The 19,058-nt window shown below is 37.8% G+C and overlaps 1 protein-coding gene across 1 annotated transcript in view; it reads right to left on the reverse strand.

The window, feature by feature from the left end:
* LRP1B (LDL receptor related protein 1B) overlaps window positions 1–19,058 on the reverse strand; it is a 542,116-nt gene that overhangs the window by 491,638 nt on the left and 31,420 nt on the right. The window lies entirely within an intron of this gene.

Below are 19,058 nucleotides of genomic sequence, written 5' to 3' on the forward strand. Positions count from 1 at the left end.
GAAATCTTGGCAGAAGCTACAGAGGCTGCTCCAGAGCCCCATATAAGCTGCACAATTGCTCATTTGCCTGCCCTGTCTGAACTCAATATCCCTTTCCCAGTGCAGCATTACCCCGCTCTACAGGAACGCTGAGAACCTTCCGTGTTCAAAGACAGCCAGCGCCAAGGTCAGCTTCTTGTCTAAATACACCCTGCTTCTGAAAATTAAACTTATTGTTAACTTTCTCTGACTTTTCATGGGACAGACAGGGACTTTATACATTATTTAATAGGAACTTCAGAGTGGAACAGTAGCTCCTCAAGGCTCTTCCAAAAAGTACAGGAGGTTACAGAGCACTGAAGCTGGAAGTGCTCCAACCTGTCATGAAAATCAGCAAGCCGATCTGTCCATACATTTGTTCAGAGAAACAATAGTTTTTATTTTATTTTTTTTTCATTTTACTGCATATCTTTTGTATGTTATTTCCTACATAATTAAGAGAACCCATAGGTATAATATGTATTTCACTGATTTCAATAAAATCTCGTTTAAACCCATTTGTGGGAAAAATACATATTATACCTACTGACAATTCTCTGCCTTCTATGCTTTGTAAACAATGAGTAGCTGTGATTAGCAACTGAATGTACAGAGATTAGTTCAAATTAATGTTTGGTTAACATGCCACTATAGCTGCAGATGATGTATCACTGCCCATGTATTATAGTAACTACTGTACAAAAATTCTGTACCGATCAATTTAAAATAACCTTGTAAAGTTTAATTACTATCTAACACGAGCAATGAATTGAGAAAATGTCAGATCTTAGTAAATGTGTCTTTTATCATAGATCAGTATTTCACATACAATAATTATCCCATTAATGCTAAATGAAATGCTTATTGAGTGTATTTAGCATGCAGTGTAAGTGGTTGAAATGACCAGGTATATGTAATAATATCCTGACAGACACAGTTGAAAGAAAAGACATTTTGAAAGACAAATTATTCTTGTTAAACAAAAAGAATACTATAACAGAAGATGACTTTTAATAGAAGCAAGTTTTCTGAAACAGTTTCAGTTTAATAAATGAAAAAACAATACAATAGTAAGCTACAATACCTTCCTAAAGCAAGAAGGCTCTGTGCCTCGTTTGGTTTTAATTCTGTCTCATACTGTGAAGAATGGAGAATGGCTAAGTTGCTAGTTTATCTAACTTAACACACCCCACACTTGTCAAATATGCTGCGATAAATAGTTTTAACTACCTTCTGCTCATCTTTTTATTATAGGATATTATGAAGGGATTTGTAGATTGAGTCTCAGAGTTTATTTGTCATACATTCTACAGAAAAAAGCTGAAGAAGGCACTTAAATGAGGTTTAATGTGAAAAACACAATTAGATAAACAAAGAGCAAAACTGTATTTTACATTGAAAACATCTAAGGCTTTAGAAAATCCCTTAAAGAAAGCTCAATGTTTTTACGACAACTGAACAATGTCATAAATAACTACAATCTTCCTGCCTGTTTCCTGAAGTATGTTTTTTTTTTTTTTTTTTTTTTTTTTTACAGATTCTGTATACCTGTATACCTGAGGAATACACATATGAGTACACTGGTGTCTGAATCAGGTATGCAGAGGAAAGAAGTCCTTTGCTGTCATATGTAAGAGGGAATTAAGACAAATGCACAACTGTATCAATAAGCACATTCAATATGCTCCGCACAACAGTCATTGCTCAAACACTCTTAATGCTTACACAAACATGAACACTCCTGTTGTCAGATAAATGCGCACTGCTAAAGCTTACAGCCTCCTCCTCCTCTAATCAAATCCTTCACATACTTTCTTAGGCAAGTTTCAAAATGAGAACCCATCCTCACATTTTTCCCTTTTGCTAAATCAGTACAGCACAAGTCTCACGGCCTCCTGACTCAGCTTGCCTGTAGGCCACTACAAATATGCAGCAGCTTCTTTCAACAATCACAGCAGCTTAAAATTATGGGAAGAAATGCATGCATTTCTATTTGCTACCTTGTGAAACAAGTGACTTGCTAAAAAGCTTAGGCAAGCTTAAGAGCGTTCCTCCCGGATCATTAGCAATTTATGTGCACCAGTAATAGCCATTGTCATTAAGTGTCCCTCATCCTCTATGCAATTATGCATCATAAAATCAAGAGTTTATTCCAACTCTTTCAATATATTTCCAGTATATATTTCTTTCTCACCTTCTGAGGCAAGTTTTGACAGAAGTAAAGAGTAAGGAGTTGTCCGACTGAGTGGGCAGACGAGTTAACTTCTCATCTGTTAGAAACTGTAACTATTTTCTAACCATCTCATTAACGTAGTGGTTCTTAGGTGACAGTTTTAACGATCCTGTATCCCCCAAAGTGTCACATGAATCTTGAAGCACATAACGATTACAAGAGAGCAAGAAGTACATTGACTGGAATATTAGTGAATGAAGTTCACTAAATTGTGACTGGATTCCTAATATGATCGATGGCTTAATTATCATATCACCCTGTCATCAACATGACAGAAGCCTGACAGCAGTTGAAAGCCATCACCTAACTGCTGATCCAGAATCTGCACAGATTTTAAATCCAGCAAAAAGAACCCCAGTAAGTTTACACAAACCTCTAATGAATACAGGTGGGACAGATAGCTGCCAAATGCTGCATCACTGTAGGCTCTACTGCACGCTGTTCCTGACATTCAGCATACTTTGTTCTTGCCCTGTATGTTTACAACATTTCAAATGTTGTAAATAATATACAAAAATAAGCATTAAATACATTAAAATAAGAGTAGGCCATTTTACGAAGTAAGTATCACCAGAACCTTTTAATTTGAAGTGTGAAATAAAAACAGAGTAAAACAGTTGGTCAATCTGTTTTTCCTGCTTCTGTTTATAAAACTTTCCGAGAAAACAACCACCATCAGCAGCAGCCTTGCAGAGCAGTACTGCCTACAGCTACAGCACGGCAGCAAGGCACGTTGGCAGAAGGTCCCCGTGCAAGAAAGGGAGAGTCCCCATGCCAAGTGCGCCTTCCCGCTGCTGCTTGGCCCTGTCTGGGTTCATAGACTCGAACACTCTTGATAGTTTCACTTCTGATTCAGATTATGGGTACAGGGAATCAAATATTAACTTTTATTACATCCCCAAATGCTGATTTATTCAAACAATTAAGTGATTAAGAGTGATCTGCAAGCAACTAACTAGTCACCAAGAAATGCAGCCATTCCCAAAGGCAGCACTCTGCTGACTCAAGAGCAGAAACTCTTTTAACCTCAGTGGTAGCTCAGCTGCTGTAACTCCCATACAGTAATACCACAAGTTTCACACCATGCTTTCTTTTTGGTTTTCTACTAGAATTATGCTAAAACACCCTTCAAAGCATCCTTTTTTTTTTTTTTCCTCTCCCCAGAGCATCCACTATGTAATTCATTCATGGTACCACTACATGAGAGGGCGTGGGTTTTTACTTTAATTACCATCTTTAGACTTACTACTTTTAGCAGTAAAAAAAAACGTCACACTTTGCATCATGTGATATTGGTGACATCTATCTACAGACAGAATTTAAACAGGGTTCTCATAAAATTTTCCATTTTAGATAGATCTGTATTGGTCACCCTTCATTTTAAAACCAAGCAAGAGTTATTTTATGGAACCTATTTAAGTTTCTTGTTTTCTCTCCATGTTGCAACACGCTTCACAGACTGAAGCTATTAAAGATGGGACTAAAGCATTTTTTATTTTATCACCATTCCTGGATCTTCTCAGAGTGGTCTTAGTGTTATAGAACCTGTATATTTAAAAGCCCCTGGTAGGAGTGTGGAAGTGGTTATTATTTTATGCCAAAGCTAATATGACACTGCTGTTCACATTTTTAATGCCACATCTAATCAACCTCTCTCAGACTCCTCACATCTGAGTGATTGCAGAATAACATTATAACCCTGTATATATTTTTCTTCGTTAATGGTGCAACTGAAATGGACCCCATTACAGGGTATGCTCTCTTAAAATACAGGATGAAAATTCTGTTAAAATAACAAAATATTTCCAGTCAATCCACATTGAAAAAACAAGCTCTGAAATTCAAGGACCCACGTTCTACTCAAATATGAAAAAAAATAAAAATAAAAAGGTGAGCTGTGCATCTCTTCTGTTACCTGGGACAAAGAGTGAAAACATGGAAGATACTCAAGAGAATGCAAGACAGGAATGAAGAGTCCCCACTCCTCATGTGTCCAGGCAGATCCAACACCGACTCCTCCCAAGCTGGAATTGGGCTTTGCTGTGCTCCTACCACTCCAAGCATCGCTCTACAGCAGGTGGATGTCCTGGCAGGCAGAGGCATTCTGGCAACCAGGTTGAATCCATGACAGCAGAAACGGCAGACAGTTAAGGCAGCGTCTGGCACTTGCCAGAGAGAGATGAAAGAATTGAAATTGTATTACTGTGCAAGAGTTCGCATGGCAGAGCAAAGACCACAGAATCACCTCCGCAGAAGACGAGTCCTTCACAGAAGGAACAGGCAGTATTTCAGCACAAAATGAATAGACTATTAGCCTTCAGCAAATGGGATATTTATTGTTTTTAAATTGTACATTAGTCCCCCAGCAACAATGATATTTTTAGTGCACATAAACTGCGAGACTAAGAGAACACGGAGCTAAAACTGAGGACTCAGATTAGTGATTTTTTATGCCCTGAGGGAATACAAGATCTAAACAGATGCACACATAAGTGAATAAGATCCAGCGATACTAGGGGAATAATGCCAACTGCGTCAACAATATGAAAAGGCTACTGTTCAGAAACGTCCAACAGATAGCAGACTCTGGTCCCAACAGACAGCCTGGGAAGTGAAGAGATTTAATTAAAAGGGGGAGCAACCCTGAAACAAAGGTAAGCACAGAGATAAGAACACCTCCCCAAAAAAAGCATTTTCCTTTTACAGTATCATGGTCAAAAAAGAAGCATACATAGCTGCTGTGTACCAAAAGAGCTGGCATCCACAATAATGTTACCCTGTCATTTTGTATTGGTATTTAGAAGTTTTCCTCAGAGAGAGGCGTAGGCTGAAACATCAACATATCAGTATTAAGAATTCCTGTTTTCTTCCTGTAGCTTTTAAGTTGTAGATATTAACAAAGATGAAATGCTTATCTATTCAAATAGAAACACAATTTTGACCTTAGCACATTACTGTGAAGACAAAACATGTTGTTTTGATATTTACCAGATGCCGAAATTAGCAGCACTTCACAATCAACCACATACCATCCTTGATAAAACAGCCTTGCAAAAGACCCTCTGGAGGAGGAGAGAGAAAAAAAAATGAAAATAAAACAAATCAGTTATCAGTAGCGGATTTTCAACCCAAACTTCAAAAACATCAAATCATTGCACTTGAGCGCTGTAGACAAGGGAGTCACAAAGCTTAAACTGGAAGCAGACCCTGCATACATTAAAAATGTTTTCCAACACCACCTAAAAAGCATCCAGTGACTGCCAGAGCTGCTTCTGCTGAGCATGAAATCTACTATCCAGGTGAGAATGGAAGGGGCAGTGTAAATTAATGATAAATTTCTCGTTGGCCCAATATATACTCCTCCTGGTACATATACATGTATATACCATGATCTTTTTTCTAGCTAAATGTGAGACTGAACTGTTACCTTGAGATGTTTTAGCCACGTGCAGCTGTTCTTACAGTTTCTCAGTGAGTAACACAACCACTTGGAGCTTAGGCACTGAACAGAGCAGCCATGCTAAAGGAACTCTGGTTTTAACTAATGTCTGAACAGCAAATAACCACATGTTAACACAGCTGATGCCTTCCACTAGGGCGAGACACCTCAGTGAGCTCAGCACAACCACACACAGAAGCCTACACCAAAGATCACTGCCTCACGAGCACTCCAGCGGGCGGGCACGGATCACTGTCCGAATATTACTGCTGGCTGCAGACTAATGCAGTTTTAACAAGCTCAAAGCATCTTGCTAAAATGAATCTGTCATTATAAATAACTGACAGTACAGTGGGCACACAGCGTAATGCATTCACCAAGGCTATCACATGGTGGTAGAAATTAGCTTTGGTACTTAGCATGTTCCTCTGCTGATAACAGTTCAGGTTTCTACATATACTTTTTATTCTGGCAATTTCACCTACTAAAAGAGATCTTACTGTCAACTTCACGCATATATGTGGTATAAGAGAAAATCCCCCGAAAGACTAACCCGATATCATTAAATTCTACCACTAGTAAGCCGGTGCCTGAGGAGTGCAGCCCTATCCCTGTGCACCAGAGCAGTGCTTACACCGGCAAGCCTGGAAGCTCAGGCTTCCGAAATATCTACCCAAATGTTTGTATCTTTAACCAAGCTAGGAAGATGTGCTTCCTGAGAGATGGGATTCAGCCTCAGCACAGCATAGCACCAGACCAGCACGTAATCTATCTTCAGGCTTGAACAGAATCCATGCACCTACCTGTGTATTCACAACTACGGGAGCTCCTTAGACGTTATGGGCAATTAGAAGTAGGATCGTTATAGCAAACGCACACACCATTTATGAGAAGGGTTTTTTGCACTGCTCTGAGAGTAGAAAGAAACAAATTCAAATAAAAGCATGTCTGATGTAGTGCTCCCCTGCACAGCCAGAGAAACATTAAGAAAGCTTAATCACAAAACAAAGCTCCCCAGCATAGATAGCCACAGAGTAGCATCCTAGAAATCAAACCCAAGGCTTCTTTTTGCACTATGTAACTTTTAAAATTTGTTTTCTTAAACAAGCAAGCACTAGCTTCCCAGCTTTATTTATTTATTTAGTTAGTTAAAGAGCAAGGTGACAGCCCCTTTCAATATGTGTCATATATGCAAACACGTCCAAATGTGGATTAAAAAATAAAGCTTTGAGGGAGCTGTATCACTGGTTCTTCTATACGATTGACTTCTCAGCAGCAATTTTATACATCTCTTATCATCTTTCTCCAAAATGGAAAAGGAACATTCCCTTGACTGTGTATGAAGTTTTTCAGTTATTTACTGTGATACAAAAATCAAACTGAGAAAAAAAAATCTGTTGCAGAATCTCTTGGTATTTTTATGCATTCAAAACTGTAAGCCTGCTGGCAATTCGCATGTGACAACAAATACAGCTGAGTCATGGAAAAATAGAATAAACATTCTATGATTTATGGTTTCCAGTTTTACCACAAAAAAAGCAACCAAGCTGTCTGGATAAGTGTAATTTTCACTTTTCTTCCCAGGCTTACATCACTCCCTATTGGAACTAAGTATTGCAATTACTTTGAAAACTAAATTGCTTTTTAAGAATAAAAATAAAAATAAAACTACATTGCTGACAGGACCACAGGATAAAGGTATTTGACTAACAAAAGGTTTGCACTGACCTGCATGGTAACCGGGGAACTGATTAGCTCCTCATTCTCCTCCTTGCACAAACTTTCCCTCATGAGGCCAGGAGGACATTTGGTCCTACACAGCCTTCCCAAGCTTTTTAACAGGGCAGCTGTGGCAGATCATTGCATCAACGTGAACTGTACTTCCTACAATGCCAAGCTGTGGCCACATTACGGATGTTGACCATATGAACTCATGTTGTGTGCTCTCATGTTTCTGCCTCCTTTTCCTGAGAGCAGGCCAAAAAAAAAAAAAAAAAAAAAAAAAAGGGACCAGGTTTTAGAGGTCAAGGGACACTACATGAAGCTCTTCAACCCATCATCATATATTCTTTTCTTTAAGTTTCACTTACTCAAACTTACCCTTATTCCAGCTTAGCAGGAAACATTTACCTGTTCACATTTTCCCGCTACTTCCTAAATTTGAGTTCCAACTTCTGTAAAAACACTTGCTACAAATGCAGAATTTATCTTGTGCACTCCAAGGACAGTTTTGGACAGGTAACTCACAGCAGCCTGTCCCAGTGGCCTGCACACAGAAAGCACGGCTAAATGCCCAGAAGCAACAACTTCACAGACCAAGCCTTAAAGCAGGTCAGTAGAAATGGAACCATTTATAAATAGTTTAAAAAACAATCCCATTTCTTAAGCTGGAGACAGTGGCTTGCCCGTATAGAGCAAATTTAAAAATCAGGCTTCCTAACATGACAGATTATGCAGTTTTTCCCCACATTTTGCTTGCTGTCTACTTCAATCATTAACAATCTTTGTGCCAGCTCCAGATTACCAAAAAAATAAAAATACCAAACAAACACGTCTCTTAAAGACAGTATTCTTTTTTTTTTTTAATCTAATTTAAGAGCTTTCCAACATCTTCTAGTTGTGTTTTAATTTAATCATAAAAAAAATTGTCTGCCAGAACTAGTAATATATTAATTATTTAACTGAAATAAATGCATCTGTTAATGTGTTTAATTAAGCATACAAAATGCTTTATTTCATTTTATTTGTATTTAATATTTCCTGTTTTCCCTGAAGTATTTATTATCCAAGGCATGATTCTTCTAATCTTAGATATACTCTGGGACTTAAGTACTATTTTATATCAGCATTTCTCAGCTGCTTTTATCGTGAATAGATATATTATAAACCATGTTAATGAGCTGTTTAGTATTCATGTATTAGACTTTTCCTCATTTTATATGGAAATAATACTATAAAAATTCTAAGAATACTAGTTTTATGTGCACGATAATGATGAGATGCAAAGCAAATAAGGAGGAGGAAATCTGGTGGCAGTGAATATGAAATGGATTAGTACCTCGTCAATGTGCTTTACATTGGTTTAAAATTATTAAGCATGTAATTAAGTAGGATCAATTGCACTGTTTGTTTTTGAGGTAATGTTTCAGCTATTTTAGATGTTTTTATCTTTAAGAATTTAATTTCACACTAATGATATTCTTGTAATCTCCCCCCTCCTGCTATGAAGCCACATAGTCAGGGTATGCATGTAACCCACGACATATCAGGAAATGACCAGGGCATAAAGCCAGGCCAAAGTCACTCTAAAGAAAGATAAGAACAAGGCAAATTAAACAATTTCATAAACATAAAAATAGTTCAGTTCAGCTGACCTTATTAATCAGATGTATTCCAGTCCCCAGGACTGTTAACAGGAAAGAAATGCTACAGCTATGTGCAGCAACTGCAGCCCTGACCTGGCTGACCTTAGAGCAATCTCCAGTGCAGCAAAAGTGAAATGAGATTAGGCTTTGTAGGAGCCTAATGAGTCAAACTGTCAGCCTTCAGCACACTTACAACTGAATGCAGATCACAGAAATAAATAAAATGTGGAATTCTCACTTTGTATAAGGTGGGGACAGAGAAGACTATTTTCTAGCTAGGATAGAGAACTTACAAGTGCTTTGCTGAATTAAAAAAAATAAAAAAGTACACCTTTTTTACATCTGCTGTTGAACTGAATTGTCTCATTTAAAACCAGGAATTCCAAATCTGTGAAACTATACATTTGTTGTTATGGAAAATCTGATGTCTGTGCCCCCCACCGTCACCCCCCTCCCAAAGATGTGGAGTATCTCGTGTTATTGCAAATACACCATCAAGTTACACTTCTAAGAAGCTGAGACTTTGATGAGGTTGTAAATTTCAGACAATAAATATGAGTTTGGCATTCTTATAAGGAAACTCGGGTCCAATCGTGTTCTCAAGAATAGAATCAACTGACAATTATTTCGTACGGGGCACATCCAAGTTTTGCGTAGAACCTCATGCTTGTTTCTGAGGGCATAGCTTGCTGTCCTGCAAAGCTGCACGCAGATATTGGTACTTCTTTGAAAAAATGAAGTGAGATGAAAGCATTAAGCAATTCCAAGATGTGAAAGTATTTCATTTGGCACAGTAAAGTTTCACCTAGAAATACTGGGACATGTATAAGAGCTGCTAAGACAAGGACTTCCTGGATTAGATCTGTAGATCCAAAGTTAACATAAGAAACTAAATCCTGAAGGGCACTTTTGAAATGAAATCTCTTCCATAATCATTTCCTTTTCTGCCTTATTAAAAGGGTAAAATGTAGTGCACTTGAATGCAGACCACTGAGTTACACTCCTGTTCCATAGTTATGCATTATTCTTTGCGAGCAGAGTTTTTGTCTTGCATTATTTCTTTGACCATAGCAAAGTGTCCTCTTTACTAAAACTACTGTGCATTATAGAGCTAAAAACACATCCAAGTTCTTATTTTAAATCACAGCCCTATTTTCAAAAAAAAGAGCAATTTTACTTCTCTTCCAGCAAGCCATCTGCCTGCTAATGAGGGTTGTTTTCATCAGTAATTTTGAGAAGAAAAATGGTTATTACACTTTAGCACTTTAAGTGACAAATAGAGAATACCACCCAGCCCACTATTTTAATGCCTAGCATTTCTCCCAGTACAGGATCTGCAGGCCAGACATATCACATAAACATTTCTAATGAATCTCAGTGTAATTGGGGCTCATAATGAATGAAGTAGCATCACCTCAGATTAAAATCTTTGAACAAGACATTTCATATATAATATTGCTGTGATTTATAAATCCTGCAGAAATAACCTCTTTACATCAGCAGTCAAAAAAAGGTTTTGATGATGCTACAGGCTTACATTTTTAATTTTCAACACCTAATCAATAGACAAAGCAGTGATTCAGTAATTTGTCTACCTCCATTTTACCAAAGCTATTCCTGGCAGGCACTGGAGTGACATCCTAACAATCAAGGCTATCACAATCATCTGGATATTTGGCTAAATTATCCTACTTAAAATGTATTCCACATTTCCCCAAATACTTTTTTCGTGATGCAGACTATTGAACAGCACTAGCAAAAACCAAAGGGACTGTTCAGGAAGATAAAAACTGCAGAAATGAAGGAATAAGAATTTAGACATCACTGAAGAGAAAAGGATGAGACCTGTGAGTCTCCCATAAAAGGGAAAGGGAATCTGCTCATAATGATGACAGAAGAAAAATAAGGGAAACAAATAGTTTAATAGTTTAATGGCAGAATCACAGGAAAATAATGAATAAAACAACAGTGAAGACTAGGACTAAATAAATTAAAAAAAAAAAAAAAAAGGAAAAATACAGAGTTGAAGAAAAAAACAAAAGTCAACTGCAGAAGAGTTGCAAGGAGAGAGAGAGAGGAAAAAAAGAAGAAACAAATTGTTAAGAAGCACAGGAATGCAAAATAAGTGGGATAGAAATAAATTCACATGTAAATAGGGACAAAAACATTATGGTAAAAAAGTTTTAAACATACTCACCTAAATAGAGAGATTATACCAAATTAAAAAAAAATAAATAAATAATCCTTTAACTACAGTGCTATTGCTTAGCTCTTCATTGGGTTCTCCTTCATTGACAGTCAGGGGACATATCCCTCCTGTAAAACCAGATAGGACCACGTGCATACCTGTAAACTTGCCCATGCCCAAACTGAGATTACCACTGAGACACAAATCTTTTATTGCCAACTGTTTTTTGCAGCATTGACCTTCCTGACAATAATGTCATTACGTTAGGCTTCACAGCCAGCACAACCTCATGAAAGAGAAACTGTGACAAGCCTTGCTATCTCTTCTCTCTACTTTTTATAAAATAAAATTGCTTTGGGTTAAAAACTTGCAAACGATCTTAGCCAAAGTATGACTTACTTTTATGTTTTTCAAGAGATTGATCTTTTCATTTTCTTGTCTTATGAGTATATATCCCATTAGAGTTGCTTCTGTGTAGGAAGTGCAATTTTAGCAAGCAATTAATCCATAAATGAGCTGTTTCAGAGTTTTAGGTATTGGACATCATCCTTCAAAGGCTGTATCCTGCCCTTGTATTATACCTACATGTTTCCACAGACCTTAAAAGAGGCCCATTTTGTCAGCAATGATCTAACTGAATTCCCCGTGAATCACTTTCAGGAAGCCATACAAAAGATAGTCAGCTACAGACAAAAAAAAAAAAAAAGTAGTATATTTACAATGACCATGTCACTGAGAAGCAATGACCTCTAAACCCTTCAATCCTGAACTTCTTGTTGCATACTTTATACCAGAAATTACAGAGGGGAAAAAACACAGCTTGTGAGCTACAGAAGTTATACCTATTTGAACCTGGGCCTCTTGCTAGGGATGTTGAGCTTCTGTGATATAACAATATCATGGTGCCCTGTGTGGTTCTCATCTTTCACACAGACTGGAGATACTGTGATTTTGCCACCCTGCCCCTGAAGTAATTCATAAATTTATTTTTATTTTTATTTTTTTTTAATTTGCCCCATGTGCATAGGCTGAGAGAAATCTAACTCTGCATTTTGTGTAATCAGATGGCCACATAAACTTCAGCACTTTACTGAGTCCAAGGGAAAATCTTATCTAAAGATCATTTCATATTAGAAGCTCAATGCATCTCACAAAGGAATTTTCCTTTGCTGAACTTCTTACACACCACACAGATCTCCCACTGCACATTCACAAGGCAGAAATCATTATCAGTAAACCCCAAACGGGCTAGCCTTAGGAAAGCATACTGGCCTATACTAAAAGTTAATGCAAAAATGTGCATTGGTAAGTTGGAGATAACAATTTGAATAACTATATATCATATTCACACTAGCTGCATAATCATAACTACAAATCTATTGCAAAGTTTTCAACTTGCTTTTAAGGTAGTTGCATCTCATAGAAATAGGTCTGGGTGTATAGACTATGTAAAGCCCCACATTAAAGAATATACAGACCACAGATCAAAGTAGAATTGAATATAAAAAATACAAAAACAAACTAATAAAAACATTGTTGAATGATCTTAGTCCTTAAAATTACTATTTTTAAAGCAAAAGCAATTCTATTTCCTGACGAATTATGGTATTAGCCTGACTGTAGCCTGTCAACTTCAAAACAATCATTTAAGAAAAAATATTTTTTTATTCAGACACGATTAGTTGCAGCACCCTGCCAAATGAATGATCCTTGTTGCTAACCCATTGCAGGGAATGCAGCACTGACAGCAGAGGCACCAGGAGTAACCTGCCAGGAGCCCACCCTGTTGCTCAAGAGAATGGGAGAAAATAAGATGGAAAACTCATGGGTCAAGGTAAAGACAAGGAAAGAGGACAAACCTTGAAGTGTTTTGCCATCTCTTTAATATGGTTTTGCCGTAGCACCACCAGACTGGCTGTGGTGGGGCAACTGGTGCTGGATGGCACCAGACAGACCGAGCTGTGTCCAGCATGGGGCAGCCCCGGCCTCTCCTCACAGATCCCCTGCAGCCCAAACTTGGGCACACATCCCCTGATAACATTAGGAAGAAGTTTCAAAGTAAGGGCCATAGCCGTATGCTTAATCACCCCAAGTACTCACACAGAAGCTAACAAGCTGGTTTTATTCACACAAGGATAACACACGTCTTCCAGTGATTTGAAAATACACTTCTGTATCAGAAGCGGTTTTACCAGCCATTGGACTGGTAAACTATAAAAAGAAATTGCCTCTAAATGTTCTCTAAGGCCTCCGTACCATCGCTTATATATTACTGACTGCGACAGAAAAAAAGTACAAAATTATGTTATTTACCAGCCTACGATGTGCACTCACCTGCACCCAAGGATGGGGTGGCCCAGAGGGAGGAAGAGCAGAACAAGTGCTTAAAAACAAAGGAACATCCCCAAAGCAGAAAACCTCTCATGGGGACAACTGGGCCCAACCAATGGCTGTCCCAAACCCCACAGTGGATCAACCTGAATTCCTCCAGCTCAACTGTAACAGAGGATTTGTCTCAATGGGGTGCTTCTCTGTAACCTTTCCAAAAGGCTTAGAGGGTACGAGCACCATCGACATTCATCCTTTCCAGACTGTTTGCTCTAATATTCGGTTAACTGCCAGAACATCAGCAATCCTATCACACCAGCAAAACGACCTTTCCTGGAGGGGGCAAGCACGCCAGTTTTCCCAAATGACAGAGCAAGGAGAAAGCAGAGGTCAGAAGCTGAAGCCAAGGTGAACATCTGCATGACTGCTGCCTGAGAAAAAGGGGCAGAATACATCCAAATATTCAAACAGGACAAAGCACAGCAAGTATCTACATGCCAAAAACTACTATGGCCGAGACAAAGGCCACAATAAATACATCTTTGCTAGTGCTTACCAACCACAGTTGCTTTGCCAGGGGAAGCCACAAAGAGATCCTCACTTGTGTTTCCTTTCAGCTCTGCAGAAACAGTACCAGGAAAGTTCATCCTGCTTCAAAACACTTATCTTGTTCTGTCAGAAGCACTTCTCTTCACAAGCTAACATATAACCGTGGCAATATTGTATGGTTCTACTACGCATTTAACTTAATTTTACATAAACCAGCAAAAGTTTCATAAGATCTATTGACATTTGTCATTTTGTTGTGGTTTGTTTCCCACAAGAGCTATAGAAGTTATGTTTCATGCTACTGATATGAAAGATCTTGATTTGGAGAGAAAAAGTGGGTATACATTCATCACCTCACACAAATCTGTTTAATACAACTATCAACATGGTTAAGCATCTTGAAGAATATAATAAGCAGCTATTTTAAATAGCAGATTTCTTTTCTTTCCAATAGTAAATATATACAGCAATATTATGAAGGGTAAAAACACCAGCATATTTTTCCCTTGCATCCAGTGATTTGTCATTTACTTTCAACAGCCTCATTGCAGCCCATCTTGAATGTATGCAAGTTATTTATTGATCTGGAATTTTCAAAAGCTACTTCTGAGTGGTTTGGGAACCTGACTTATATTGAATTTCAATGACTCTACTTGTAAAAGAATTAGGAGCTTTAGGAAATTTTATCTTTACTGTTTCATACTGCAGGAGCGATGCAGCACCCAATTATTCTTTGCTGGTAAGAGAACTACAATCAAGGTACCAAATTAACAACTTTTAAGCTTGTGAAACTAGTCTCACATAATTAGCATCCAGAGAATGAGAAAAGCTATTTTAGCATACAAAGTGAGACTCAAGCTTTTAAACAAGGTATTTCTGGTTTCTGCCTTTCTCTTACTCCTTCAAATTCAGCTTAGCCATGATTACAGAAGATGATAGTCCCTCAACATCCTACAGAAAGATTTGTCATCAGAGATGATTTCAACATGTTTTGATAAGGCTGTATCTATTCAAACTTCTAGAGATACGAACCATTCATATCTGATGACCTGTTAATATAAATTGGGGTTCTTTCAATTCTGGAACAGTCAGCTACAAATGAACTGTATAAGTGGCTTGTATTCAAATAGCCCTTTGGATAACATTTAAGAAAGCTCTAATACAAGACCAGTGGTGTCAGGATAACAAAAGTCTAGCTGGGGACAATATGAGAAACAGTTGTTGTCCAGTGGTGCAGGGTGAATCGTTTTCAGAATTTTGATGCTGCTAAAATAACCAAGTGTCAAGTTCTTTCATATCTTGGTAGTAGAACAGCCTGATATTTTAACTGTGTTTTTTCCTCTCATAAGATATTCTTGGTACTCAAGCAAATACTTAAGGTCACAGATGTCTCTAATAGGTACCTGTGCCATAGCAAAGCACTGCAGCCTGGAACAAGCCACAGAATAGTATGAAGAGTTCAGGGTGTACTTGTGCCAGACCTCAAATCTCCACAGGGCAAGTATTGGCCAGTTCTATAGCATCTTCCTCTATTTCATGGCTAAGAGAAAATAAAACATCCTTTGCACTGAACATCACAAAACTAAACACATTCAGTGTGCACAGCTTCAGAAAGAAGTTACAGAATATGAGTAATTTCTTTCCCTCCTCTTTCACCTTTCCTTAGTACGATGCACTCTGACAGAGAGGAGTTTATGAACTGAGGTTAGAGAACCATATGCAAGCCAGACAAATCCTTAAGCCTAAAGCTGTTAAAACACAAAAATCCTTGAGTAGTAAAACAGATGGAGTCATCTGCAAATACACCTTTTAAATCTTGACCCTGTTAGTAGGAGGTTGAGAGGGAAACCTGGAAGTAGTATATCAGACCAAATCTTCACATTTCAGAAGCCATGCACTGATGTTTTCTGTGCAACCACAAGGCTTATTTAGAGATGAATATGTTAGTCAGAGTGCCAACTGTAATGCAACATGCACTGGTACCCCAAAATAACAATGTTTTGAATTGGTGCTTTGAGATACAATTAATGCATTTCCCACTTCAGCCCCTATAAAAGCTTGAGACAGGGGAATGCTTACAGCTTAACAGCTATATTGGTAGCAGGAATGGTAAAATTAGTAAAATTCAATATTAGCCAGACCTTTACAACTACTTAGCAACTAAAGCAGGGAATATAAAGTAGATATTAGGTGTTACAAAAGGTTGTCACCATATTTGATTTCTGAACTCCATTCATTTCAAAAGTATTTTTAACCCTTTTGTATTTATCCCAGTAAAATAGTTTAGCAGATAAGCCTATAGACAAGAAATAAAATAAATCTTTAAGTAAGGAAGTCATATAAACATTTGCACCTACCTCCAGACTGACAGCTGTCTGTAAAAGTCAAACATGTCTGGCCAGATTCTGGGGCACCTGACAGTTGTATTGATTTCAGGTGAGCTGGCTGATTTAGCCTACAGAAGAACCAAGCCTCATCCGATTAGGTTGAGTAAATTGATTTTTGAATCCTGACTATTTGCAAAAACCTTATGAACAACCTAGAGAATTACCACCCAAGAAAGGGTAGAAATTACTTGGTCAAGAGTTTTTACTACTATAGTTTTCTAAAAATGAATTTTCTTATGAACAATTCACTAGCAGAGAAGCAACAAAATCTGTTCACTAAATTATTCATTCTGAATTACTGAACCAGGTTCATTCACATTATAAAAAGCAGTAGCTTCACTGAGAACAGAATGAATCGCAGCTGCTAAGAAACAGACAGAACACATGCAAATGCTGTAGGAATTCACTTCTGGTCTTACAAAGCTATTCGTGAGATGATTTAGTGGGAGATGGGAAGTAGAATGGGGACAGACCAGTGATGGATGTTCTCTTTTGACTCAGAAGAGCACAGGCCATGACAGGACAGCTCCATCATGCTTGTCCAAAGGAAGCCCAACACAGACAAAGAAAGCTGTGCCAGCACGAGGCCCTACCCCAACCTTTGCCAATGCAGAGACAAAATTCAACATTAATGAAAAAAAAATCACCTTTTTCTCCTTTCTGTCCAATCCTGGTTCTCTTTATTAAAGCTAGTATAGGGACTATATTGCATTATTTCAGACAGATTCCTGAGAAAATTAGTTTATACAATGATATATGTGTTTGTAGACCAATAGCTTCCAGGCTATTACAAAGTCTGGTAAAAACACCAGCAGGACAGAGGCCACAGAGATATTGAGTACCTAAAAGTTTTCTGCAGATAGATGGCTGAGTGATTAGTGAGACTAATAAGACTTTTCATATTCTCAACTGTGGGAAAAGCTGCAGCATGAGAATTTCTCTCTTTTTAGACACCTTGAAATCCCCATGGGAGAGAAGTTAAGAACTTCCACTTGCAGGAAAAGCTTTGATCCATGTTTTCACATTATTAGAACCCAGAAAACCCTATTACTAGGCACAAATCCACAGAAAATCAATCAAACTTCATTTGTTTACGGCTACAGGAACAACTAGCAATACCTGTCAAGCCACACCAAATAATTCATCTTACATAAGTCAGCAAAGGGCTGACAAATAGAAGCTGCATTCATCTATAAACAAACAGACACATGACGCAGTGCACTAAAACTGGAAAGTGCTGCGTCCCTGGCATTAACACCACAGAGTCCTCAAATATTTCATAAGGCTATTTTAAGGTAGTTTATAACTCCTTATGGATACGATGATACAAAGTGTCAGCAAGAAAATTAAGGAACATTATATTCATCTCCGATGGGAAGCAACTTACCTGATGAAGCTGTAGTACATATACGTATTTCAAGATATATTAGATTTGACAGTAAATTACGCTGACTAAACAAATACAAAACCATTAATACTAGAATATCATCGCAAGCAAATATATGGGAAAGTTTCTCCCAGCATCCCAGTGCTGTCACTGGGTCCTCATGCAGAGGCCTGGGCTGAGTTGAACTGAAAGGGAGAGGCAGGGCAGTCCCATTACAATTACCTTCTCAGCCTGTACACTCACATGTTGTCCAGGCACCTCATCAACACAGGGCTACCTAAAACGTACTCTTAAAGATGCAAATGTCCTCCTGCTCTACAGTCAGAAAAGCAATGATGCTAACTACTGCTGATGTAGAACAGCACAAGCAACACATCCTACAGAAACTGTTTGCATTTGCATTAAGGGAAGGTGCTTCCAAAAGGATCAGACCTGCTGGTGTCAGAAGAGGGTGGGCTTTGCCACCCTCTTCCCCTTTCTTTAAGTTATCCATAATCTTCAAAGGCTATGTTTTAATGTGCTGTGATTTTGAATGGCATTATTAACACAGATCATGTGGTCCAGTACAATAAATATGCAAAGTGCTTGGGAGGAAAGTAACCAGGTAACCAGCAAGCTGCTAGATCTGGAACTACGTGCTAAAAATCCAGAAGCAAATTAAAAACTGCATGTGACAATTTTTGTGTTCTTATTGCAATATTCATTACTTGAAAAGGTTGAAGCTGTAGATGTATTATGGCTCAAATGTATGCTTAGAAGTGTTATGCTACAGAAGACAATAATCAATAACCAGTGCAATAATAAAATCTTAAGCATACCACCAAAAACATATTTTGTTTTTAAAAATCCCAAATGGTTTCAAAAGCTGTTAATCAGAGCACCCTCACCACAGTCCCAGAAGCAATTTTCCTATCAGTTTCAAGGAAAAAACCATGGAGCAGTAAGGTTGCAATCATAGGTACTTGCCCAGAATAATATATATAAATAATATATATAATTATTATAATATAAATAATATTTGCCCAGTCAGAAATGGTTTCTAGACATCTCTACTTTTCAGTCCCTCATTTTAAAGATTAGACTCCTAAATAGTGTCTGATGTTTGATACTTTCTTTTCTTTTTACTTTTTACTATGGTTTATCAGTAAACCACATTTCTAACCT

Source organism: Aythya ferina (genome assembly GCF_964211825.1).
Source record: "Aythya ferina genome assembly, chromosome: 6".
NCBI classification, from domain to species: domain Eukaryota; kingdom Metazoa; phylum Chordata; class Aves; order Anseriformes; family Anatidae; genus Aythya; species Aythya ferina.